A 26027-nucleotide genomic window follows, 5' to 3' on the forward strand; every position below is an offset into this window, starting at 1 on the left:
CGCTCCGCCGTCCTGGGGTGGCCCCCCGGAGCTCGTGGCCTTGATTGCTCGCTTTTTACTGCGTGGCTGGTGAGGGTGTGAGACCCGCGACGATGGCCACTAAACAAGATGGAGATCGGTTGAAGGCCAAGTCGACCCGGCGTGGCGCCGCACATCAGGCCAACATCATGGACCGCTACACCCTCCCGAAGGGATCTCCCGGTGGACCGCACAAGTCCTCTGAGTGCCCCCCGGATGCCCCGGATTTGCCCACAGATCTGACTCTGCAAGACGTCATGGGCGCCATTGCTGAGATGAAGGCCTCGGTGGGCCAGCGGTTTGACACGTTAGCGCATAAAATCGACGTGGTCCTCGTTGATGTCAACCTGGTGAGAGCTGATCTCTCGAAGACCAACGACCGGGTCGATTCTTTGGCCCACACCGCGTCTGGCCTCACGACTGAGGTGGCGGCCCTTCAGACGGAGGTACACCGGCTTCGTCAGGCGAGTGCGCTCATGGATCGGCGCCTGGAGGATTCCGAGAGCCGGGCCCGGAGGAATAATATCCGCATCATCGGAGTACCTGAGGGACGGGAGGAGTCGGCGGCGGATCTTTTTGTGGAGGACCTGATCACTACCCATCTCCAGCCTCGGGGACTGAGTAAATTTTTTGCGGTGGAGAGGGCTCATAGAGTTCCCGGGGGAAGGCCGAAGGTCGGAGCCCCTCCGCAGCCTCTTATTGCCCGTATCTTTAATTTTCGGGACAGGGATGCGATTCTGCAAGCCTCCAGACTGCAAGGGCCGATTAAGTTGGAGAACATGGAGGTGAACTTTTATCCTGACTTCACCCAAGCGGTCCAGAAGCAGAGACTGAGCTTCTTGGGCGTCAAGCGGCGGCTTCGGGACATGAACTTAAAATACGCCATGCTCTTCCCGGCCAGGCTGCGGGTGGAGGTGGATGGTCGCACTCACTTTTTTGACCGTCCTGAAGCGGCCGGGGACTGGCTGGACACTTTGTCTGGGGGTCGGGATCGGGATGGCGGGGGGGGTGGCGGGAGGAGAGGGCCCACTGGACCGGGACTGAGGTGCTGATACTGGGACTCACTCTGGACGAAGATGCTGCCGCTTTCGGCCAAGCTTAGGGTCTCTCGTTTTTTGTACTCGTTCTCCCTCCTTTGTAGGTGGTGCGGGGTCTCGAAGGGGTACTCTTTCCTCCTCTAGGGGGTTTACCTAGTTTCAACTATATAGGGGCGACAGGCACACTGCAAGTTGGGGGGGCTGTTTGGGCTCATGCAGGGGTGCAGGGAGGGAGGAGTTTTGTTGGGGCGGTTGGGTTGGGGTGGGGTGTTGTTCATTTGTACCACAAGGCAAAAGTATCGTCGTGCTATTCCCAAAGTGCTCTCGGGGGGACGAGTGATTGCTTTTGTTTATGATGGGGGGGTAGGGGACTGAATCTTTTGTCCTGGAACGTTAATGGACTGGGGGACAGGATAAAACGAGGTGTGGTCCTGCAGTTCCTGAAACGAATTTCACCTGACATAGTTTTTCTGCAGGAGACGCACCTCATTGGCAACTCCTTTCGTGCTATGAACCGACGGGGCTACTGCCTTCTGGCCCATTCAGGCTTCACGTCGGGTTCAAGGGGTGTGGGCATCATGGCCAAGACCTCGCTCCCGTTGGAAGTTGACGAGGTGCTCCATGATGACAGGGGACGTTACACGGTTCTGGTGGGTAGAATGGAGGGCAGAGTGATTATTTTTGTTTCTGTCTATGTCCCGCCAGGGTTGCAGACGACCACCTTTGCGGATCTGGGGCGCCTCCTCCTTGGCCTTCCGGAGGGGATTCTGGTGGTTGGGGGGGATTTTAACGCTGTGGTTTCCGGAACTGAGGACCGTCACCCCCCTAGGGATCTCCCCCGTGCCCAAGCGTGGTTGTCTGGCCTATTGGATGCCTTAGGGCTGGTGGATTGTTGGCGTTTGAAACATCCTACGCAGAAACAGTACACTTTTCATTCCGGGGCCCATGGCAGTCTATCAAGGCTAGACTATGTCCTGGTGCCGGCGGCGCATGCGGGGAGGATCGGGGAGGTGCGCCATTTGGCGCAGGGTATTTCAGACCACTCCCCGCTCTTATTGCACTTCGATATTCTCCCGAGGGGAGAGGGTAGGGTGGCCCCGATTAATCCCTGGTACCTGCGTGACCCCACCATTCGCGCAGGGTTGGTTAAGTCCCTTAAGCGATATTTTGATGATAATGTGGGGTCGGTGTCATCTGCGGTCTCGCTATGGGAGGCATTTAAGACGGTGATTCGGGGGGATGCCCTGTCCCTTATTTCCCATTCCCGGAGGCGCGAGCGGGAGGAGGTGACCCGTGTTGAAACTGAAATAACTGAGTTGGAGGACGACCTCGAATGTGGGGTGACGGATGACAAATTACATGTTCTCCGACTCAAGCAGGCGGCCTATAAGGCCCTCGTCACGGAGGTGGCCAGGGGCCTCAGTAGAGAGCAACAGGGGAGACTGTATGATGTGGGTGATAAGGCTGGGAAATTGATTGCGTGGCTGGATAAAAAGGAGAGAGCGAGTCGAGTTGTCCCGTCGATTGAGAAACTGGATGGTGTGTGTGTCACGGAACCGGAAGAAATAGTCGATTGCTTTGCAGAATATTTCCGTGGGGTGTATTCCCCGGTGTCCTCCCGCTCGGAAGAGGATTCCCATGCCCTGCTTAGGGATATCGCGCTGCCTTCCCTTTCGGAGGAGGACAGAGTGTTGTTGGACGCCGCCCCAACCTCTGAAGAAATTGCCCTCGCCATACGCTCGGTCGCTTCCGGCAAGGCCATGGTCTTCCCATCGAATTGTACAAGCTGCGACCGGATACGCTGGTGCCACATCTCCGTGCGATGTTCCTCGCGGCCCGTTCGGCGGGTTCCCTCCCGCTAGACCAGCGTCTGGCTACTATCGTGGTCATTCACAAGGAGGGGAGGCCGCGGGACCGGGTCACGTCCTACCGGCCTATTTCGCTGCTGAATGCGGAGCCCAAAATTCTCGCCAAGGTGTTGGCCAATCGGCTGGTTGGCGTGGTGTGCGATTTGATTCACCAGGATCAGTCCAGCTTTATCCCTCATCGCAACACTGCGCTTAACCTGCGGCGCTTGCATGGGGTGCTCGCGCGTGTCCCGTTTATACGGGAACCGGCCATTTTGGCATCCCTGGACGCCACTATGGCGTTTGACACACTTGAGTGGCCATATATTTGGGCGACACTGGCGAAGTTTGGGTTTGGCCCGGGATTCATCGGTTGGGAGAAATTGTTGTACTCGGGACCGCTGGCGCAGGTGGTTGTGAATGGTAGAGTGTCGGCTCCGTTTGAGCTGGGCAGGGGCACGCGGCAGGGCTGCCCATTATCACCGCTCCTCTTCGCGCTTGCCCTGGAGCCCCTGGCGGAGTGGCTGCGGTGGGATCCTTCTATTCGTGGTTTCCGATGGACCCCCGAGTATGAGGACCGCGTATCTCTTTACGCTGATGATATTCTTCTGTACCTGGCTTCCCCACGTAAATCACTGATAGTACTGGTTGATGTATTGCACTCATTTGGCCTCAACTCCGGCCTGGTCATCAACTGGGCTAAATCGTGTGTGTATGTCCTCTCTGGGGAGGATCCTATCCTTCCACGGGCTTGTCCTATCCAGATCGCCCCGCGGGGATTTAGGTACCTGGGTGTCTTCATTACCCTGGACGCGGAGGCCCGATATAACCAGAACTTGCTTCCCCCCCTCCAGCGCCTGAAGGAGGACGTCGCGCGTTGGAGGCGCTTGCCGCTCTCGCCGCTCGGCCGGGCGGCATTGTTTAAGATGATGTCGCTGCCACGTTTCCTGTATGCTTTGCAGAATACAATGGACGTTGTCCCGGCGCGCTACTTTCGCGAGGTGGAGAGTTTGCAGCGCCGACTGTTCTGGGAGGGTAGGCCGCGTATCGCCCTGGCGAAGCTGACGCTCCCGTGGTACGACGGGGGGATTGCCCTCCCAGATATCAAGCAATATTACTGGGCCTCCCAGCTGGCTGCGATCAATCACGGCCTTTACGGGCCCGCCCTAAACCCGGCCTTTGAGATGGATAAAATGTTACTGCCGGGTGGTGACTATAATCGGGCGCTTTATTCTAGCTCGCATGACGCGCGGCTGACGGGCCCCACGGGGGTCATGGTACGGGTGTGGCACACGGCTAACGCGGCGATGGGGTGGAAGGATCGCTTGACCCGGGCGACGCCACTATACGCATCTGAGTGGCTGGGCTCCCTGTGGACCTCGAAGGGCTTTGAGAAGTGGGACATGATAGGCATCAGCAGGGTGGGCGATCTCTGGACGAGGGGGGGATTCAAAACGTTCGATGTGCTGCAGACAGAATTCCAGCTGCAGGACAGGGAGTACTTTAGTTATATGCAGATCCGTCATGCGTTGTGCTCCGTATTTCCGGACGTTGCCTCCATCCCGGAGTACTCCCCTCTGGAGGATAGAGTGCTAGATGGGCATGTCCCGGACGGCACGATTTCATTAATTTACAAAAAGCTCATCAATGACCGTTCGGGACTGCTGACCGGCCTTCGTGAGGCGTGGGGGGCTGATGGATTGGAGCTGGATGACGAGGACTGGGTGTCTGCGGTGGCCTCCCCGAAAGAGGTGGCCATACCGGCCCGCCTTCGCTTCGTCCAGCTCAAGATACTCCATAGGGTCTATGTTACGGGGCCGAGGCTGATGCGTATGGGCTATGCTGTGGACGGGTTGTGTAAGCGTGGGTGTGGTTCTTTGGGGACCTTTCTCCATATTCTGTGGGAATGCCCGGAGGTGGTGCGATTCTGGCGTGGTGTGCATGAGGTTTTGCAGGTAGTTACGCATGTGTCGCTGTTGCCTGAGGCGAGGAGATGTCTTTTGAATGTATGGGAGCCAACCGACTACTCAGTGCCGCAGACGTGGTGGGCGACTCTGGGATATATGGTGGCCAAACGTGACATTGCGCAACTGTGGGGTTCCCAGAGGTCGCCGACTGTCTCGGCGTGGAAGGACAATATGGATTGGTGTATGTTTCGGGAAAAGGTGGTGTATGTTGCGAGAGGTAAGCCTGGGACATGGGTGAAAGTATGGGGCCCCTGGAACGCTTACCGTGGGGGAATCTGTACCCCGCCGCTACTGCCTGATCCGTCACCGGCCCCGTCTCCTTAGCCTGTTTGTCTTCCCGGTTCTGGGCAAGGAGTTTACTTAGTCCCCGTCCTGACCTATTCCCCCCCGCGATATTCCTATGAATCGGTGGGGTCCCCCCCCTAGGGGAGCACATGCTGTTGTTTCCGACTGTGGGTTGCCTTGTGGGCTTGTTTTTTGTTGTTATTTATATAAAAATGAAACCGTCGTGTGGGGTCCGGATGGTGTGGCTGCCAACGCCTCTTTCAACTCCTGTGAATTCCCTTTTGCCGCAGCGTGCGTTCTATTGTCTGTATTACATGCTCCTTCTGTTTGCTAGCGGCCGGCCTGAAGGTTGTAGGCCCATCTTTGTATATTTTTGGGATTCTGTAATAAACGGTTTAAAAAAAAAAACAAAATAAAAAAAAAATTTTATTGTACCAAACCATACAATACTTCTTCAGTGAGTCTTTGGTCATGCGAGATCGCTCTTTCCTTCCCATGTAAACTTTTATCTGTGAAAAGGCCCTCTCAACATTGGCACTTGAGAAGGGCAACGCCAAAACAGCCAAAACACAATTTTCTAACTCTGGCCACTTACATAGCTTTCCATGCAAATACTGGTATACCTGAAGATTTTGATTCTCTGGGACAGATTCGGCAACATATGCATTGAACTGGGAGCATACACGCTCAGGGTTATTGAAGAGGTCAAAAATAAAGCAGTACTTTTCAAGAATGCAGTAGAGTGTACTTTTTACACATCACTATCAATATGCAACCGAAGATACTCACATTCCTTGTCTTTGGCATCATCACTAAGCAAAGATTTTGTAAACAGTCAGCACATGGATAAAATAGCATTCATAGCCTCTAGGACTGAAAACCACTGTCTAAATGACATCATTGGGATGAATGTTTCTTTGATGCTACACAAAGCACAAAATGAGAAATATTTGCATTTCAATTCCCACGGTTGAAACAATTATGCACCAGAATGGACTACAAAGTCAACAGCGTTTTTCATTAACTCTGAAGATTGTAAATATGCTTTCAGCATACCATATAGCAAGTGGCAAGGATCTCTTACAGGGAAGAACTTCAGCTCAGGTATTAATTTTGACGGGTCATCATACAACGTTTTCATATACATAGCTGAATCATTTTACAAACCATATCACTCCAATGTTTGTTGAATTCTGTAATAACTATTTCCCGCATCATTCCAAGTGACATTATGTTCCATGTTTTCCAAAAGTCTGGTGCTGTGTTTTCATCACTATTCCAGATGCTTGGTGACAGCCCGCTTTTCACATATACCTGTCGATGCACCTTGCATTGAATGTTTAAAGCCTGGGGTGTTTGACAATTCACCTACTATCAATACTGACTCACTAGAAAAGGGGGCTGATGTATCCAAAGGGTTTCACCCATTCTCTGTCTGTGGGTAATTGTGATAGTACATATTGGGAATATACTTATGAAACCAGCCATTTACCCATCAGTGAAAGAATCAAACATAGTAGCCGTGCGCTCTATAAGTACCCAGTACCATTAACATTAACATAGCCAAAATATCATATGATTTTTATATTACCTGATTCTCTACAGTTTATAAAATAATCAAATATGACCTAAAACATGCTTCTAAACTTCTAAACCCTGCAGCCTTAGACTTAAGACAACACAACTGAAAAAAGCAAATGTGACCTCCCTAAAACGCAGAACTCAAGCAGAATAATGCTAGCCCAGCCTTTCTTGCTGCTACATTGCAAAACAAAATTACATTGTATTGGCCTCTTTAGGAAGAAATAAAAATGACTCTTTCACTCTCATTTTCCTTTCTTTGAATAACATTTAGTTTGCGATTCTCCAGGTGTTTTTTCAATGTTGATATGTTTACACTGCTGAAGGCTATTTAATTTTTGGTAGGGTTTAATCAGTTATTATATGTTTTAACCTAAAACAGGGCAGCTTATTTGTATATAAGACCGCAATGACCCTCTTCCTTGTCGTGCTTATCTGAGAGCTCTATTCATGGTTATATGGGCCTTCCTCATCCTGGTTACTTGAGAGAAGTTTAATTATGGCTGCATACTTTTCCTCCTCATTGCAGTTATGTCTTAGCTCCCATCATCATCGTTGCACATCAGGCCTCCTCGCCATACTTATGAGCTGTCTCTTTGGCATGGTTAGTGTGGTCTCCTTTTAATGGGTGTTTGTGAAGTCCCCTCATCATGGTCCTACGTGAGTCCTCATCAACATGGGTCTCTATGATCCCTCTTCGTTTTCAGGTTTTATGTCACTTTACTTTTGCTTTTTCTTATGCCTGAACTTTCTTCAGCATTGTTGATTGTGAGCCATGCTTTTGACACAATTTAGCCACACACACCCGTTACATAAAAAGCATTACTTCAACCTACACCATTGGTTTGTTATCTATTGCAGACATTTTCAAAGTGAGTACACAACTGACATATTGACTCAATGCACTGGAGATTTCATCCATTTGAAAGGCTCAGTTTAAACTTCCAAGCAATGTCTTGTACCTAATCTCCATGTTCAGAAGTACTCCATGAAATATGTATACATCATGACCGACTAAGGCTAGTGGAAAGCTACTCGAAGTACAGGAACTGTTTGAAGAATTCTGTTCTATTAGGCATCTAAAAACACTAAGATTGCACGTTTATTCTCTGAGCATAGCTAGGTATTTTTTTTGTATTATTGCATTCCCATTAACTTCTTACCCTGATGCAATGCTAAGTGTGGAGAAACATGAGAGGATGCCAAGAAGAAAACCGGCTTTTTGCAGACCCCTGTGCTTTTTGCCCCCATTTGGAATACTAGATGCTGGTTTTCGACTCTGAAAGTGCGCTCGAGAGTGCTAACCAGGCCCCAGTGCCCTCCCCCTAAATCTGATACATGTGAATTGGCAACCCCAATTGGCAAGGACTTTAACCCCCTTTTGCATCCCTGGTTTGTGGTACTGGTTGTATGTCGGAACCACTCGTGTTAATCACGCCTGCCTTAATAACGTGGTCCAAACAACGAATGCGTCTTTACAACGCATTCCGTTACCACAAAAGTCATTACAACCACTTTCCTTAGGGAAAGCCGGAAGTTGAAATAATATAATTTACTATTCCAGCTCTAGTCTGTGCAACAGTAGGGAAGGTGTTGGACTTAGAGTCCAACATCAATCCAACAATGCTTTCCTTAAGGCAAGTCATTTTAATGACTTGCGTGGTAAAGGAATGCGTTGTAAAGAAGCATTCATGCTTCAGAACGCGCTGCTAAGGCACAGCGGTAAAACCACCTCCTGCAGGTGCCGCATCAGCACCAAGGACAGCTAGGACAACTCTGCATCCGGACCTCTTGAGCTAGGTAAAATCAAAATGACTGTCGTGGGGTGGTCTCAACTCAACCTGCAAGTGACAGATTGTCACTAGTGCTTTTTACCATTGAACGCAATGCTAAAGTTTTGCAATATTGATTTGCACTGATTTTTTTTTTTTTTCTTCTAAAATGTATAACTCTGTTTAAACTTCTTCAACTTTGTTCTGGTGGCTAAATGTATATAAATGTCTGCTTTGTTGTTATATATTGGCGTCGGATTTCTTTCGAATCGTGTCAGTTGCTTATCGTCCATGTTGGTATTCTGAAATGCTTAAAATGTGTTACTCTAGTAAAGCCTGACTCCACTTTGCGACTCTACCAGGACTGAGCTAAGGTTTTATTATTGTGAATCCAAGGACCATCTTTGAGATTTTGTGACAGTATTACCTAGTGAAGCCTAACCAGCTACTACATAATACTCCACTTTCCTACAATGCTCATTTGTGCCGTTCGTAGGGTGACCAGGTCTTCAAACATCAACAGGCTAGTACATTTAGGGCTCACTTGTGAATGCCATGTTAAATTCTAGCACACCTCTGTTTGCAAGTGTCTGAATTACGAAAATCCCTGAAAAGTCTGACAATTGGAATTCTCGTGTGATCATTTTTAGCAGGCCAGTCCTGCAGAAATTAAGCAGGTGAAAATCAGAGGACATGCTGGGAGTGTTTATGGACTGTCTTCCTGACGAGATGCATTTAATGTTGTGTTTTTTTGGTTGTTTCCATGATCATTTGCTTTTATTTTATCACTTTCTTGAATACTGGATGCAGCCAGGGTTTGCGGGGGTCATGTACCTCTGCACTTCAAACAGCAAAATAAAATAAAAGCAGGTGATCGTGGAAACAACCAAAGAAAACAACATTAAACGAGGGAAGTGTCTCTGAAAGGAACGGAAAAAACATTGCTGCCCAGCACTATATGGAACTGATTACTTTTTGAGGCACATATGGGGGAGCATGTTTTCCCGTTTTTATTTTCTAAAGACATTTATTTACACCTCTGTGAATTATAGGATGGAACAATACTTGCTAAGACTCTTGCAAAGCATTGTGGACCATGAAGTTCCGATTAGAAGTGTGACACTGGGATCAAACTAACAGACACGAACATAGCAATTATAGAACAAATTGACGATGGATAATATCAGAGTACTGTGAATTGAAAGGAGTAGTTGATCCTGCAAAAGAAAGAGAGCAATGAAGTGAAAAAATCGGAAGTGAGGAACTTTATTTAAAAACCAAGTCTGCACAGAAGTCCTATTTTGCTGCTGATAATTTCAAGTTTCAAAAAGCACAGAGTAACTGACCCTTGAGTCTGCATATGATTGAGACCCAGTGGGGGTCCAAACGCCTAATGCATGCTGTTTGTCAGAACTACCTGCTATGAATTAAATCATTTTTATCTATCGTTTGACTGGAGAGGCCTGTCTTTCACTCTGAGAAGACGGAGTGACTCTCTTTTTAAAAAAAAAAAAAAAAAAATTTCACCAGTGCAGTAAGGGACAGTCTACGGGTTTCGACGTTTGCCTTCCACAGGACCATAGAGTCCAAACGTTTGGCTAGTCCTTTAAATACATTTAAGACTGTAGTCCATTTACAGTGTTTACTATTCGATCAAGACTAAACCACACATGTTCTTTCTATCTATTAAGCACATTCTTTTCATGATATGTTTACATTTCATTTAGTAAAGTACATGATATTGACATATGGCTTAAATAGATTTCTTGCATTTTAGACAATGCTTGCGTTGTTATAGTAAAGTACTAAGCTTCCCATAATTATTCTTTGTATACAATGCAAGAATTTAAATGTTGGACAATTCCAACAATTGTAGAGCAGTAATAGAGGATAAAAATATATTAACATTGGGGAGAGAAGTGGGACAACAGGGGAGGCTAAATAGATCAAATGTCCATATAAGGGAGAGGGGGGGGATTTTGTTTTCAGGAGACATTTTGGCAGATGGGGAGGACCTTCATTATCAATGCATAAGGGAAACGGTTGTAAAAATATTTGTTACAACCTTTCCAATCTATCTGAAGATTTCTATATGAAGTACAAGTATAATATCAATCATTAGTGCAAATAACAATCATTTGTGCCAATAGTAATACTGGTCATAGATTTCCAGCCAAAGTCATCGAGAAGACCGTCAACAAGCAGATGGCCGCCTTCCTCGAGACGAACGGATCCCTCGACCCCTCACAGTCCGGCTTCCGAGCCAATCACAGCACCGAGACCGCCCTCATCGCCGCCACCGATGACATCCGAGCCCTGATGGACAATGGAGAAACAGCGGCCCTCATCCTCCTAGACCTCTCCGCGGCATTCGACACGGTCTGCCACCGCACCCTAGTACAGCGCCTCAGTAACATCGGAATCCAGGACAAGGCGCTGGAATGGATCATCTCCTTCCTCGACGGAAGGACACAGAGAGTCCGCCTACCACCATACAAATCAGAAGCCTCCGAAGTCATCTGCGGCGTCCCTCAAGGATCATCTCTGAGCCCCACCCTCTTCAACGTCTACATGAGCCCCCTCGCGGCCATCGTACGCAAACACAACCTCAGCATTATCTCCTACGCCGACGACACCCAGCTGATCCTCTCCCTGACCAACGACCCCGCCTCCGCCAGAGCCAACCTGCACGAAGGGATGAAAGAGGTAGCCGAGTGGATGACGACCAGCCGCCTGAAACTGAACTCTGACAAGACGGAGGTCCTCATCCTGGGCTCTTCCCCCTCCGCCTGGGACGACTCCTGGTGGCCTCCAGCCCTGGGCACCGCACCCAAACCAACAGACCATGCACGCAACCTGGGCTTCATCCTGGACTCCTCCCTCTCCATGACCAGGCAAGTCAACAACGTCTCCTCGGCGTGCTTCAACATCCTACGCATGCTACGGAAGATCTTCCGGTGGATCCCCACCGAGACCAGGAAGACCGTCACCCAGGCCCTCGTCACCAGCCGACTGGACTACGGCAACGCCCTCTACGCCGGTACCACCGCCAAGCTCCAGAAGAGACTCCAGCGGATCCAGAACGCCTCGGCCAGACTCATCCTCGACATCCCACGAACCAGCCACATCACCGGACACCTGAGAGACCTTCACTGGCTCCCCGTCAACAAAAGAGTCACCTTCCGCCTCCTCACCCACGCACACAAAGCCCTACATGACCAAGGCCCGAGCTACCTCAACAGCCGGATCAACTTCTACGCTCCCAAACGCCACCTCCGATCAGCCAACCACGCCCTCGCCGCCGTCCCCCGCATCCGAAGAGCGACTACAGGAGGAAAGTCCTTCTCCTACCTGGCCGCCAAGACCTGGAACTCCCTCCCGACCGACCTGCGCCTGACCCAAGACCACCTCTCCTTCAGGAAGAAGCTGAAGACCTGGCTGTTCGAGCAGTAGCGGCACCCCCCCCCCCCAGCGCCTTGAGACCCTACGGGTATGTAGCGCGCTCTATAAGTGTCACTGATTGATTGATTGATTAGATACCAGTATTTCGGTAAAGTGCTAAGTGTTCAAAAATAATAACATTTATTTTGTAACCGATACCCAATAAAATGCTAATGCATGAATAAATAACCATGCTGAAGACATAGGCATGGCAACAATCTTCAAGTGCAAATTGCAGTTTATGACGGAAGTTATTATTGTAAACTCCAAAATCTTGTAACAGGTTTTTAGGGTAGTATGTGTATGTGTGTCTTATAAAGTGATAAAGTGCATTGGTCAATTGAAGATCAAGTTGCAACTGTATTCAATATCTGGGCTGCAGGACTGGTATGTATATACTGAATGTGCCTGGATGACAGCATTACCTTTGTTCACTACGCCCCAGAATATTGTTAAAAGTGCTAAGTGCATCATCACATAGAGTATCAAATTGTCACAGATAATACTCAATAAAGTGCTAGTGCATTAGCGAACATTACTGCTCAAGATCATTGACTATATATATATATATTATCTATTGGCGGTCGCCAGTAGATAGTTATAGTTAGGACCGAGTTTCCATAGGAAATCTCAAAATTCTCTCTCTCTCTCTCTCTCTCTCTCTCTCTCTCTCTCTATATATATATATATATATATATATATATATATATATATATATATATATATATATATATATATATATATATATATATATCAAACACAGTTTGCTCAGCAAAACGAGGGCGCACTCTGACACAAGAATCATCCATCAAGCACTGCAGACGCTTTATTCATTACTGTTGCCTGACGCGTTTCGGGAGAACATTCCCTTAATCATAGGCATAGTCCCAAAGTCTCGCAATGCTGCAGCAATTAATTTAAATACCCGCCCTCCAATGGGCTCCTCGAATGAGAACCCCAGTGTTTGCTGGGATATGTAGTGCTGCAGCCTACCTTCAACCCAAATGGGATGGGAGAAAAATGTTGCAAACGGCCCTTCAATGAGCCGCAAAAGTGTCCATCAGTGCAGCATTGCGAGACTTTGGGACTATGCCTATGATTAAGGGAATGTTCTCCCGAAACGCGTCAGGCAACAGTAATGAATAAAGCGTCTGCAGTGCTTGATGGATGATTCTTGTGTCAGAGTGCGCCCTCGTTTTGCTGAGCAAACTGTGTTTGATGTTTTCGCGCCGGCTTCAGGGCGTGGAGGGCGCACCACCCAGCGGATTGCATGGGGCCACGGGGCGCTGAATTTTCCGCTGCTCCATAGGTGGGGACAAACAAGCCTTGGATTACAAGCACTGATGGACACTTTTGCGGCTCATTGAAGGGCCGTTTGCAACATTTTTCTCCCATCCCATTTGGGTCGAAGGTAGGCTGCAGCACTACATATCCCAGCAAACACTGGGGTTCTCATTCGAGGAGCCCATTGGAGGGCGGGTATTTAAATTAATTGCTGCAGCATTGCGAGACTTTGGGACTATGCCTATGATTAAGGGAATGTTCTCCCGAAACGCGTCAGGCAACAGTAATGAATAAAGCGTCTGCAGTGCTTGATGGATGATTCTTGTGTCAGAGTGCGCCCTCGTTTTGCTGAGCAAACTGTGTTTGATATATATATATATATATATATATATATATATATATATATATATATATATATATATATATTGTTTAATCACTTGCCTATATCTTTGATGCCCGTTCGAGTCTTCACAAAAGTTTCTACAAAAAAGTGGGTTGCCGATTCTTGTTGCGCATGGAATGTTTCGGGGCCACCCATCAAGCGGGTGCATAAAAAGGGGGGGGGGTCAAAAAAGTGTGTTTCCTATGTTAATTCTCATTGGAGCTTTGAACACAACTGTAGCTCAAACTGCTGAACGGAATTACACCAAATGTGGCAGAAAGCTAGGTTTTGGTCTGCAAATTGTGCTTTTTGTTATTTGGCGTAAATACATTCAGTAGTTGCTGGGAAAATTTAAGGAAGTAAAGATTTGTGTACCTGGGATCGCGAGGACTTCGCGAATAATCAAAAATTATGCAGGGAAATGTAGAGCTCCGATTGGCTGCCAACACTTAAAGCAGGAAGTGTTGACAGCTATCTTGAGACTCCGCTTCAACCGAGTACCAAAAAAAACCCCTCAAAATAAAGAAAAGGGGGCAGGGAAGGAAGACCTTGGCCTTGAGGTCCCAGATGGACCCAGCAGGTCAAAAAAGCTTTTTTTGAGAAAAATCAATTGCTGCAAAAACAATAAAAATACCAAGCACGGGCTCTCACGCTAGTTTTCAATAGGGCCCCCGGGTAGGCAAAGTCCTGGCGGCATTTATAAAAAAAGGAGGGGTGTACAAGGCCCCCCTCTTAAGGCTATTTGAGCCCCAGGGACTACCACCTCCCCAAGGCAATTAAAACAATTGCTGTGGGGCCTCGGGAACCGCCTGCACCCTGGGCCACCACCTCCCCATGACTTTTTTTTTTTAAAGATGATAATTGATGTCATCAGTGATGTTACTGATCTTGTCCTGCAGGGATGTAATATGTGAGTTCATAAGCAGTGCATTGCAGGGGCGTAAGTTATAGTTATCTCAGGTAACTAGAACTGCTGAATTTCACTGGTTTTGTACAAGTGAAATGTGAGCCTAACTATAACATCCCTTTAACCTATGTTTTTTTCAGTGAATTATATGTATATTAAAAGTAGAAATTCATTAATTTTTTTAAACATCATTTTCAATGGGGTTAATTTTTAATTCATTTCTGGAATTGCGGTACCTGTGGGTGCTGGACTGACCTCAGTGCTCAGCTGCAGTACATTTGCTACTGTTTGGAGACCTTTTTAGTTGTAGTAGATTTAGAAGTGTAGTTTGTTAGTAGCAATGGGCTTGCTCTTTTGGGCGGGGTGTCTGTCCCACTCCAAACCCCTCCTGGTTCCTCCCATAGTTACTGCTAAGCTTGCATAAGTCCCGGCAATGACGCTCCATGTCCTGTGATTCTGAGCAAATCACTTAATCCCCCGTGCCTAACAAAACATGAATGTGTCCTTGTGTAAAGCAACTGGTGCTCATGTAAAACGCTCTGATACCTGATACCATCCGGTCAATTTTGCGCTATTTAAAACTTGTAGTTCTTTAGTAGTACTGTTGTGCTTAGGCGTCTTCCGACTATCTACATTGCGGGCTCGTGGTGTGGATTTGGCGTGGACCCCGGGGGCACTCAGCAAAGATTCGAATACGGATTGGGTAAAGCCCCCCACGTGTCTTTGGGAGAGTGCCATAGTCTCAAAGTAAGCAGCGCGGAGAGAGCGGGGAGAGCCAGGACGTCTGACATCGTTGTCACTCGGCTGAGCAGACGGAAGTCGGAGGCATCGCTCGAAGTCCCCTGTCCAAGGTAAAAGCGCGCACGCACTATACAGGCTCAGTGGGTCGGGTGGTGAAAGCTGATAACGGAGGCCGGAGGAGAGTGGTTGACTGCATTGCAAGGGCCGGCAGGCCATATAGGTGCAGTAAATCAACTACAACGTACAGTGGCAAACCCTTATCGTTAGCTAAGCATATTTTCCAAGAAAAACTCCTCGTACTATGTCGAACGACGCACGAAGAGCCCGTGAGCTTGCCGCGGATGATATTTTTTCGGACGCCTTAGAAAATGAGGCTGTAACAGATGGAAGTGAAAAATGCACAAACACAGGGACGGAAATTACAGGTCTAAAAGAATCCTTCAGGCTTTTGGAGAAATATAAAAAACAAGAGCAGGCCAAATGGTGGGAAGCACGCTCACTCAAAAGATATCTGGATGTGGGGCGAGTACCAAGAGGGCTTCGCATTATGCTGGCCCCCAGTTACGAGACGCCAAACCCCTTGATGATGGCGGAGTGGGGGCAATGCAACCTTGAGTCATCTAAACGTCTCATACAGATCTTGGTGAAGTATGCGGAGATAGATGGGGCAGATTTACAAATCAAAATTGATGCCCTGGAAACTAAGATACAACAGCAAAGCGATGAGGCCCACCAGGACCAAATTACCAAATTGAGGAAGGATATGACCGTAAGATTAACCAAAGAGGAGGACAAAATCAAAATACGTAAAACGTATAAATTCAGAAGGGACCGGGATGATTATCTACATGGTCAAATCTTTACTTTTGCGCGCCGATACGACTCACTCAGAGCAGCAACAGCAAAAAAACGAGCTCAAGCCTCTAAAGAGGTGCCTAGTCGACAACAACAACAAAATGAGATGTCTTCAGTCTCTAGCTCGGCACCAGAGAGTGAATCGGACAATGAATGCGCCAACAGAACAACTGGAGTGAAACTGACGTTGGGGGAAGAATTGGATGTCCTGAAACAGAGCAGGAGGGACACCCTGAGGCCCCGTCCACAAGAAGTACAGGCCAAACCAGCAGCCAGAGGAGAAGGGGGAGACTCAAGGCCCGCAAACAATGTAGAGCAAAGGAAGCGGGGCAGAGGCAGAGGTCGGAGGTATTAGAATTGAAAGATGGACAAACATCATGTACTGGCCAGGCACCAGAAGAGGAAAAAATTAAATCCATTATTAATCTGAGTGCAATAGAATTGACGGCAGCAGAGGAGCAATTGCTATGTCTAGGGCTAAGTTTTTGTCCTGAATCAAACTTTCAATATACCAAAACAAGAGCCGATGTATATCAATTCATTCGGAAACTAAAGCTCAAGAAATATCATCTACAAAGAGCCAATACGGATCAAGTCTTGCAAATAACGAATGAAAAAGACCCCCCTGGATTGAAAATCTCAGACTTGGGTTTGTTACAGGACATGTGCCAACTGGCTTCAGGTGAAAGTAGCAATACACAGGAAGCATCAACTTTCATTGGCCAGAAAAGAGTAGAAACTCATTTCAAACCCAAATCAAAGTTCATCCCCCTATCTTCCAACGATGGTTTGGACGCATTCAATGAGCATGTGGTTGGGCAGATTAAAAGATTGACCTATGCAGTCACCAGACAAAAGAAAAAATATTCTAACACCGAAAGAAAATACCAACAATTGATGGAGAAGTTACGCAAAGGGGACTTGATAATAAGGAATTCAGACAAAGGTGGCAACATTGTTCTTTGGCCAGTAACAAAATATTTAAAGGAAGCTCACTGACAGTTGGATGATATCCAGTGTTACAGGAAAAGTAATCTTGTGAAATTCAAAACTATGCAAGACAAACTATTTCAGAGTCTGTTGGCCTGGAAGGGCTTAGGACTGTTAAGTTGGGATGAGTACAGATTTATTAAAAAGGAACATCCACTTGTACCATACATTTATTTTATACCCAAAGTTCATAAGAATTTAACAACCCCTCCTGGGAGGCCCATTATTTCAGCATGCAATGGACCTCTTGAAAATCTCTCACAATATATAGATTACTTCCTCCAAACCCACATGAAAAACCTAGATTCCTACGTACAAGATACTAGTGATTTTTTAATCCAAATTAAGGATCTAGTATGGAGTTCTGAACTTTTGTTAGTGACACTGGATGTGACTTCCCTATATACTTGTATTAAGCATATGGATGGCCTAAGAGCAGTGGAGTACATTTTAAACAGAAGACCAATGGAACACACTGAACATACACGAATGTTACTTAGTATGTTATCTTTCTGTTTAGAAAATAATTATTTTTTGTTCAATGATCAATTTTATCAACAAGTACAAGGCGTGGCTATGGGGGCCAGCTTTTCCCCCAGCTATGCCTGTTTATTTATGGGCTGGTGGGAAGAGCTGGTCCTCCAGCGTGACCATGAACAAGTCTGTAAAAACAACATAGTCTCCTGGTGGCGTTTTATAGATGATTTATTTATTGTCTGGCGAGGTTTTGAGGAGAGTGTTTTACATTTTGTAGAAAATATCAATCACAATGAATTTAATTTAAATTTTACATCTAATATTAGTAAAAGCTCGGTGACATTTTTAGATGTTGAAATTTTAGTGTACAATAATGTATTAACAACTACCCTTTTTAGAAAACCGACCGCTGGTAACACACTGCTACATGCCACAAGTGCGCACCCCAAACATCTTATAAACAGTATCCCATATGGGGAGATGCTTAGAATCAAGCGCATATGCAGTGACCCAGCTGACATGAAGATAAAACAAATGGAAAGTCAGGCTCGGTTTTTAGATGGAGGATACAGTCCTAGAGTTATCAAAGCAGCCATAACCAAAGCACATCTCCAGCCCAGGGAAAAACTTCTTCAATATAAGATTAAAAGAACTACTGACAAAGTGGAGCCAGTTCGTCTAATTTTTACCTATTCAAAACAGGAGAAGCAATTGAGAGACATTGTTAGACGGAACTGGCACTTTGTCAGAGATGACCCTGTGATAGGTGAATTGATGCCGTATAATCCAGCCATAGCCTTCAGAAAGTCCACCAGTATGGGGAATGTCCTGTCTAGAAATAGCCAGGAGCTCTGCAAAAAGGAGAGCTGGCTTACAGCAAGGAAAGGATTTTATAAGTGTACAAGCTGCAGAGCATGCCAATTTGGTGTTAACACCAAAAATTACAGGACATTTTTCTCTAATAATGATAGAGAAATAAAGCAACATCTAACCTGCAAAACCGAATTCTGTGTGTATGTCCTTGAATGTGATTGCCATCTTAAATACATTGGCAGCACTAAGTTGGCAGTTCATAAGCGAATCCTCCAACATCTAAGGGCAATAATCAATAAAGATCAGAATTACCCGGTCGCTAGACATTTTGAAACCACGCATAATAGTGACCCACAATTTCTTCACTACTTTGCTATTGAGTCCATCCCTACAACAAAGAGAGGAGGGGATAAGGAAGCTACCCTCCGCAGGCTTGAGACCAACTATATATTGGAGTTCAATAGTAAGTGGCCAGGGGGTTTGAATACAACGGAAGATCTACATACCCTACTTTAACAATCACTATATTAAAAAAGAGAGGGTGCCCTATACTAGGTGGTTATCTGTACTTTATCTGGCTATGTCTATGGTGGACGCTGGTTTTTTACAATCAATTTTATAGGAATTCTATGGGTAGTTTTATCTATGCTTGTTTTCTTATATTGATTGTTTTAACTGCGTCACCGGGCTGCTTTTATTAAATTAATAATTTTAATCAGCAGGACTGATTGGTATTTCACTAGCTCCTCTAAAGATGAAATCCATTGTATATATGATAACCCTCTAGAAAGTGTTCTCTTCTAATTTCATGTTCCTGAATGTTTGTTGCAATATTATAGATTTCATGGTTTTACTTGTAGTATAGTATATCTATTTTTTAAGTATTGTGTATACTTTGAAATGATATAACTATAGCACTTTACTTTGGTGAGCACTTTATATTTTCATGTTTATTATGCAATGAATCAGCTTATGTGTAATCTAAACAAATGGATGATACACTCATTATATGTTTGCCTTAAGATAACTCATTGAGAAATGCATATTTATATGCTAAATATAAGAGGCATTTAGGCCTTTATTTTTATGAGTCATATCATTGGCATAAGTGGATATTATTTGATCAAGATTGTGCTTTTTATAACATATATTGTGATAAATGATGGGTAATTTACATTGTTTCGCAATAATGAGAATACAGTATTTCATCTATGTTTATTGTTGATTCATGCACTTGCATTTAAAAACGGGTCTACTAGTGACGTGCGATCAGGTGATCAAGGCCGCTTGGACGGCCGAAACGCGTCCTGACATATGAGGAGTAAGAAATAAAAAATAATGCTGCACAAGTTGGTCTGTACTGGTGATTTCTGTGCGAAAGCGGGATTGTATCACGAGTTGCTGTGATATATATATATATATATATATATATATATATATATATATATATATATAATTTTTTTTTTTTTTTTTTTTTTTTTTTTTTTTTGGTGGTAAATCAAAGGAAAAACGAAATGACAGTCATCAATTTATCGAACAAGATTCTGACACAGGAAGAAATCAAGGTCCTGCAGCTAGGACCTACTTTTTGTCCCACCGCAGGCTTTGACTATGCACGGACTAGAATTGACCTTTTTAAATACATCAGAAAGTTGAAATTTCAGAAAATATATCTTTTGCATCCAAAAATTGGAGGTCTGATAACAACTGAAGATTTAGGAATAAGCGAATCAGATGCCCTAACAGGTCACGATCTGGAAACTCTTATAACAATGAGGGAATTAAGCTCCTCACCTCCAGACATGCCGTCAGGCGAACAATACTTGGCAGAATCTGGTGTCAACCAAGTAGGCGGACACAGTAACCTCAAGCTGAAGTCTCGAGCAATTCCGAAAACACCGTTTGATGCTATCGACGTCTTCAGTGAGGCAGTAATTCTGGATTTGAAAATCTTGGCCAACCGTAAAGATTTTAATGAACGTCGCTACAACATCCCCAGGAAACATTGGGAGGCTCTAAAATCTTTGGAAAAAGACGGAACCATTGAAATTAAACCTTCAGATAAAGGGGGAAACATGGTGGTTTTTAACAAAGAGCAGTACCAGGATGAAGCGATGCGGCAACTTAACGACAAAGATTGTTATTTGCCAATATCCAGAGCAATTTATCTTGAAAGTATCGATAAATACCACAATCTCTTACAAATCTGGAAAGCAGATGGTCTGCTAAATCAATATGAATTTCTATTCCTGAAATGTGAGGCACCCACGATTCCAACTTTCTACCACCTTCCCAAGGTGCATAAAAGTACAACCAATCCCCCCGGCAGACCCATAGTGGCGTCGATCAATAGTCTATTGGAAAATACATCTATCTACATAGACCTATTTCTGGCCCCACTAGTAAAAGACTTGGCCTCCTACATCAAGGACACACAAGACTTTTTAAGATTGATTGAAGGCACTGCCTGGGACGCTGATATGCTACTCATAACTCTGGACATCACCAGTCTATATACCTGCATTGATCACAAGAATGGCGTCTTTGCTATAGATTGGTTTCTGAACAAAAGACCTATGAAATATTACCAACATAACAAAATGCTGATACAGATGATTACTTTCTGTCTTACCAACAACATTTTCACTTTTGCAGGAAAGTTGTATCGACAACTGCGAGGGACCGCGATGGGAACGTGCTTCGCCCCCAGCTACGCGAATCTCTTCGTGGGCTGGTGGGAGAAGCACGTGGCCTGGGGCGAGGCGAATGAATGCTGGGTGGAAAAGATCGCTCTTTGGGCACGATACATAGACGATCTTTTTATAATTTGGCGTTGCAGTCGTACCTCGGCTGAGGAATTTGTGGCTTCCCTTAATATAAATGACCTCAACTTAAGATTCACGGGGGAAATCAGTGACAAATCTGTCACAAACCTGGATCTAGAAGTTTATGTAGACAATGGTACACTGTTTACCAAAGTCTACAGGAAGCCCACAGCAGGCAATACTGTCCTGCATGCTGACAGCCACCACCCACGCAGCACCATTAAGAACATACCATTTGGGGAATTCATACGCCTCAAAAGGAATTGCTCCAAAGCACAAGACTATACCCAGGTAAAAACAGAAGCCACCAAAAGATTCAGGGAAAGAGGCTATAACAACGCAGACCTCTCAATAGCTGATACTAAAGTCAAAGAGATTGACAGAAAAGATCTACTAATTGCAAAAAAAGCTACTGAATCAAATGAAGGTCAGGCCAGGATGATAACCAATTTTAATGAAAAATCTAGCCAGATCATGCAGATCTTCAAGAAAAATTGGCACATCTTACAAACAGATAACATTCTTAAAAGGAAGTTACCAGCACGCCCAGTAATCACTTACAAGCGCAGCCTATCAATTGGCGATTACCTGGTACATAGTCACTTTGATCCGGTCCCCAGAGTCAAAAACAGAATAGGCCTTACAGGTTTTTATCCCTGCAACCATTGCAAAGCCTGCAAATTTAGCGAAAAAACAACAACATACTCAGGCAGACCCAATGACCCCAGACCTGTACGCAAGATGAAACTTTTCCTCAACTGTAACTCAGACTTCACTGTCTACTGCCTTACTTGCCCATGTGCCAAAAGATACATAGGAAGCACCATACATCCTACTAAAAAACGCATTTTGGAGCACATGCGGGCAATTTCTAACAAAGATCCAGCATATCCGGTTGCTCGACACTTTGAGCAATACCATCAGAGCAACCGTGATCTTTTAAAATTCTATTGTCTGGATCAAGTGGGCAAGTCGGAGAGGGGTGGCGATAGAATACAAAAACTTCGTATCCTAGAGTCAACATACATAATAGATCTCCAAACAAAGGCCCCAATAGGGCTTAACAATGATGAGGAATTATGGGTCCATCTATGAGAGGGTGAAAACACTCAAACCCTTGGATGGGTCGCTTAATGTACCTGAGACACCCTTGTACTGGGTCTCTATCGTTACAAAATCTCATTACGATCACATACAATCGACACTTGTTGTTGTTTTGTTTCTAATGTTTCTTTTTCCACTTTGGTAGCAGCACATATCTAATATACTCTCTCACAGTAGTTGGCTTTTTGCCCATTCAGGGCTTCATTAATACACAAGGACAGGTGATTAGGCAATCTGGAGGAAATGCCTGACTTTAGGGGGGCAGATTGACAAACTAAACATTAAGTTCGATTACCTAGTAGAATTTCAGTCTTCTCACCCCCTCAGTTTGTAAATCAATCAATAACTATGAGGATTGCACACTTTTAAAACCCTAGTTAGTCCTAATACAACTCTAGAACATTATGTATCTAAAATCGTGCGTTTCTCCATCCTGAACAGCGCAACGTATAAACATCTTATTATCACCTGTCATTTATACTGTTGTCCAACTTGAAACTGTAATTTTAACCTGCACATATGTTATTTTTGTCTGAACGTTAGGCACTTTATTTGTTTGTATTAGCTACTAGAAGATGGCCGCCATGAATTTAGAAACAATGTTGCTGCTAGCCCATCTTCTATGTTTGCGCATTCATTGTCATGCGACACATTGTTGAAGTTTAAATGTGCCGCTTTTACATAATGGAAACTGACATTGAAAAAGCCAGTCGGCGAAACGCGTCTGTCAGCGTTTTGGGGGTAGAACGGGGGGGAACTTGCCGAATAAAGCATTTATGCTTTGAAAAACATTGTCCCTGGATTTTTGCTGGAGTGCTCTTCAAATTACACGTTTTTACGTGTTGGTTGTTTCATATATATATATATATATATATATATATATATATATTGTTTAATCACTTGCCTATATCTTTGATGCCCGTTCGAGTCTTCACAAAAGTTTCTACAAAAAAGTGGGTTGCCGATTCTTGTTGCGCATGGAATGTTTCGGGGCCACCCATCAAGTGGGTGCATAAAAAGGGGGGGGGGGTCAAAAAAGTGTGTTTCCTATGTTAATTCTCATTGGAGCTTTGAACACAACTGTAGCTCAAACTGCTGAACGGAATTACACCAAATGTGGCAGAAAGCTAGGTTTTGGTCTGCAAATTGTGCTTTTTGTTATTTGGCGTAAATACATTCAGTAGTTGCTGGGAAAATTTAAGGAAGTAAAGATTTGTGTACCTGGGATCGCGAGGACTTCGCGAATAATCAAAAATTATGCAGGGAAATGTAGAGCTCCGATTGGCTGCCAACACTTAAAGCAGGAAGTGTTGACAGCTATCTTGGGACTCCGCTTCAACCGAGTACCAAAAAAACCCCCTCAAAATAAAGAAAAGGGGGCAGGGAAGGAAGACCTTGGCCTTGAGGTCCCAGATGGACCCAGCAGGTCAAAAAAGCTTTTTTTGAGAAAAATCAATGGCTGCAAAAACAATAAAAATACCAAGCACGGGCTCTCACGCTTGTTTTCAATAGGGCCCCCGGGTAGGCAAAGTCTTGGCGGCATTTTATAAAAAAAGGAGGGGTGTACAAGGCCCCCCTCTTAAGGCTATTTGAGCCCCAGGGACTACCACCTCCCCAAGGCAATTAAAACAATTGATGTGGGGCCTCGGGAACCGCCTGCACCCTGGGCCACCACCTCCCCATGGCTTTTTTTTTTTAAAGATGATAATTGATGTCATCAGTGATGTTACTGATCTTGTCCTGCAGGGATGTAATATGTGAGTTCATAAGCAGTGCATTGCAGGGGCGTAAGTTATAGTTATCTCTGGTAACTAGAACTGCTGAATTTCACTGGTTTTGTACAAGTGAAATGTGAGCCTAACTATAACATCCCTTTAACCTATGTTTTTTTCAGTGAATTATATGTATATTAAAAGTAGAAATTCATTAATTTTTTTAAACATCATTTTCAATGGGGTTAATTTTTAATTCATTTCTGGAATTGCGGTACCTGTGGGTGCTGGACTGACCTCAGTGCTCAGCTGCAGTACATTTGCTACTGTTTGGAGACCTTTTTAGTTGTAGTAGATTTAGAAGTGTAGTTTGTTAGTAGCAATGGGCTTGCTCTTTTGGGCGGGGTGTCTGTCCCACTCCAAACCCCTCCTGGTTCCTCCCATAGTTACTGCTAAGCTTGCATAAGTCCCGGCAATGACGCTCCATGTCCTGTGATTCTGAGCAAATCACTTAATCCCCCGTGCCTAACAAAACATGAATGTGTCCTTGTGTAAAGCAACTGGTGCTCATGTAAAACGCTCTGATACCTGATACCTTCCGGTCAATTTTGCGCTATTTAAAACTTGTAGTTCTTTAGTAGTACTGTTGTAGTACTATTAAACATACTCCAAATTGCAGTCTCGTCAGTTATTGATTGCATGAGCTGTCAAATTACAATGCCCGACTAGCTTAGTCATCTTGGATATCTATACATTTTAATGAGAGAGCCGAAGATTTGATCATTTGTGTCCCTATCACATGGTGCCAAATGAAAATTCTCTGTATACTAGAATCTGTTGGAATGTATATTATGTTATTTTCTATATCGAAGACATGGTTAAAGGTAAGTGCTTGCAATGCCATTAGTGTGCTTATTACAATCCACAGAGATGAGGAAGTGCGGGGTTCTATGTTTTATACTCTGGCAAGAAGGTGGGCTCTAATTGGCTGCAAGCTACCATTACAGTCAGAAAAATACAGGCCCAAAATTACTAAGATGTTGCGTCACTTTTTTAACGCAGTCCTTTTGCTAAATTTATTTAGGTATTTACTAAACTACGCAAAGTCCAAGTTGCATAGTTTTGCATTTCTTTGTAAAAAAAAAAAAAAGGGAAGTAACTCAAGGCAGTGCTGACTTGTACTACCTTGTGTCGGAGATGCGTTACTTGAGTGGAGCTTAGGCGTTCCAATGTATTCACCCATGTATTATATACCTACCCAAAGCTTGCGTAACAAGGATATATATATTTATTTGTCCTTGTTACTTCCTCTTTGCATGTGTGGAGCTTACTGCAACACACACAAAGATGAATAAGTCTCAAAACACAATTGTTACAGGAATGTATCCCTTCCAACACAAAACCTATTCTGACAACAACGCAGGCACCCTTGCAACATGCCGGATGGGTGCCTTCATTGGCGCTAGGCAGCCAATGCACCACTTCTGTTATAAATATGGTGCAATTCTGCACTCGCCCTTTCAGTCAACTCTGCATAGCAACTTCCCTCGCTGAGCTGTGTTGAGTGTAATGTTAGTATATCCGGGCCACAAATTTAGTACTGCACATGATATCCTAGGATTAATTCCAGAGAGGGATCTAAACACAAGTGCCTCTCTCCAGCTTAATTTCAAATAACTTCCAGTCCCCTGCACGGCTGTGAAAGTAATTCAAATTGTTCATCTGGAATTGTTCTGATCACTCTCATGACCACCTTATGAGGCGCAACGGATGGATAGATGCTAGAATGCCCTTCCTCAGACCCTTGTTGCTGCATTATTAGGAGTTTCCAGATGCCAGAACCATGACAGCAGGCAGTGTCTTCCCTGAAATTAGGATGATTGGAGTGCTGCTGGTATTGCAAAGAAATCCATTCTAGCTTGAGCAGAAATTGCCTGAATGAGAGACTCAATAGACAGTTTACAACGAGAGGAGCTCCAGTAATGTCAG

The 26027-nt window shown here is 45.0% G+C and overlaps 1 protein-coding gene across 1 annotated transcript in view; it reads left to right on the plus strand.

Moving 5' to 3' along the window:
* Positions 1-26027, plus strand: part of RBP1 (retinol binding protein 1) — a 110756-nt gene that overhangs the window by 50284 nt on the left and 34445 nt on the right. The gene's annotated exons all lie outside the window — the stretch shown is intronic.

Source organism: Triturus cristatus, chromosome 11 (assembly GCF_964204655.1).
Source record: "Triturus cristatus chromosome 11, aTriCri1.1, whole genome shotgun sequence".
NCBI classification, from domain to species: Eukaryota; Metazoa; Chordata; class Amphibia; order Caudata; family Salamandridae; genus Triturus; species Triturus cristatus.